The sequence below is a fragment of the Phocoena sinus genome, chromosome 17 (genome assembly GCF_008692025.1).
Source record: "Phocoena sinus isolate mPhoSin1 chromosome 17, mPhoSin1.pri, whole genome shotgun sequence".
NCBI classification, from domain to species: domain Eukaryota; kingdom Metazoa; phylum Chordata; class Mammalia; order Artiodactyla; family Phocoenidae; genus Phocoena; species Phocoena sinus.
Window position 1 is genome coordinate 5,208,876 of NC_045779.1, and position 2,366 is coordinate 5,211,241.

The 2,366-nt window shown below is 43.6% G+C and overlaps 1 non-coding gene across 1 annotated transcript; it reads left to right on the forward strand.

Moving 5' to 3' along the window:
* Nucleotides 1–1,857: 1,857 nt before the first annotated feature.
* On the forward strand, nucleotides 1,858–1,964 carry LOC116742800. Its single transcript, XR_004346580.1, has one exon. It is a non-coding gene; the product is annotated as a U6 spliceosomal RNA (small nuclear RNA).
* Nucleotides 1,965–2,366: the final 402 nt, after the last annotated feature.

Genomic DNA, 2,366 nt, shown 5'->3' on the forward strand with positions numbered 1-2,366 from the left:
CCTATCAGAGGGGTACTGTTGACCCCACTGTACAGATAGAGCGGCTGAGGCTTTCAGATGTTTAAGTGACTTGCCCAAGCTCTGCTGTCATAAGAGGTGGGCAGGATTCAGACAAAACCCCTCCCACTCCCATGTTCCAGGGTGGTCTTTACTCTCGCCTGTGGGTTTGGAGATGAGATAGTAGATGAGGGAACAGGGCAGGGAAACCGGAGGTCTACTGGGGGCTCCCTCCCCTCCTGCAGAGGGAAGCACAGTGGAGCCTGTACTTTAATCCATTTCTTCATTTCAGGTGCTTCATAGATATAAGCAAAAGCAAAATCGTTTTTGCTCAGGCTAATTCTACCTAAACACAATCATCCCGCATTTAATCTTAGGCTCTCTGCCTGGGAAACAGTGTGTTCTGACTCACATAACAGACATTTACAGAGCAAGTTTTGAGGGCCTAATGAATGTCTCTGATTGTCAGCACTAAATATAATCTTTTAGAATGTGGCAACATTCTAAATTTCTAAAGTTCAAGTTATAAAATGAAAACCTCTTAGATGGGGAGAAAAAAAGATAAAGAAAAAACCCTGAAATACAAACAAACCTATGTCCTTTCAATTATTAAAAAACAACAACAACAACTCATTTCAAATTTTTCCCGTGTGTAGTTGAACCCTTCCGCCATTATTTGACAAACTAGTGTTTTTTTGGAGAACAGATATATTTCTGGATTTGCAGGACTATGTTTGTCAAATTCCCTGTTACCTCTGGAATAAAAGCTAAGGATACGATGCTTCATTTCTCAATAAAAAGGACAGCAAGGGGGCTGATTCTTTATTAGGCATGTGTCCAGGAGCGCTTAGGAAACAGAAGTAAGGCAGAGAGCATTTCCCTGAGGAACACAGCTCTGGACAGCCACACAGCTGCAAGTAATAAAAGCACCGGCTATAGGGGCTAGCGGCACGCGGTATCTGGGGAGAGGCCTGTGACTGAGTCCCTCTCACGATGGATCACTGGCCCACTGGGGACCCCTGTTGTGTGCACCACGGCTCCCATGCTCACTTCAGGCCACTGTGCGCTCTGTCCAGTGACGGGGTTGAGTCTTAGGCTCTTAAACTAAGTTCGCCGTGTGACCCAAAGTCTTGAAACAAATATACATGATCAAACCGATGTAAAGAAATGAATAAACAATAAATGGGAGAGAGGAGACAGCTCTTCCTATAGAAAAATTCCAAATACCACTCCCCCCTCCAGGAGATGGAGCTTCATTCTCTCCCTCCCTACTTCCTGCGGAACCACTAGACATCATGCCCTGTCTCCAAATAATAGAGTAGCGAAGGGAAAATGAGTAACTTTGCCAGTAAGAGAACTGCAAACACTCAGCCAAGTTGAGGAAGGGTCCCATCACCAGAGATGCCACCTGGACGTCATGTACCTCCTGGTAAAAGTGACAAGAATGGGACTTCACCTCTTCGGTATTTGTTCCAAAACCCATTAATCCCAGTCTCACCATGAAGAAAACATCAGATGAACCAGATCGGATCCACACTCATCCCACCTTTATGGCGGGTCGAGGTCATGAAAGACCGAGAAAATGTCACAGGCCCAGCGAAAACTAAGCAGATGTCGGTGAACAAAATGTGGTGTTGTCCCCCAAGTGGGATCCTGGAAAATCGGGTGAAATCCTGCAGTTTACTTAATACCGAAGTTCCAATATCAGGTTCTTAGTTTTGTGAAAGTACCATGGCAGCGCTAGATGTTGACAGAGGGAGAAAAACCAGGTGAGGGGGACACAGAAAGTCTGCTACTATCTTTGCAAGCTTTCTGCAAATCCAAAATTATTCCAAATAAAGTTGTTAAAAAAATTGTTTGGTGTTCACTTCAGCAGCACATATACTAAAATCGGAACGATACAAAGAAGATTATCATGGCCCCTGCGCAAGGATGACTCATATATTCAAGAAGCAGTCCATATTTTTAACCCCCGCCCAAAAAAAAGAAAAAAACTTTTGCTCCTTAGGAAAAGAGTAGGTAATTAGGGCTATATTTTTTGGTATATTCAGTAATCTAATTCAAAATTAGATTCCCCTTCCCCATACTTGACTCATTTTGCAACATGGCATTTTGATGTCTAGAGTTTTTGTTCTCTGTATGCCTTTTAAAGTCAAAATGCTTGTTCAAGCAAATAGCTGTTGATAATCTTCAAGCAGCTAAGGTATGCCCAGGCATGAGACTGGAGGGCAAACCTAAAGAGCTGATGCAACTTTTGATTTTAAAACATGTTCATGCATTCCAGTTATGAATAGCTCTCTCCCCAGGGTGACAGCACTGCTGATAAAGGCTAGTGGTCACAAGACAAGAGCAGAACCAGTTCTGGCCAG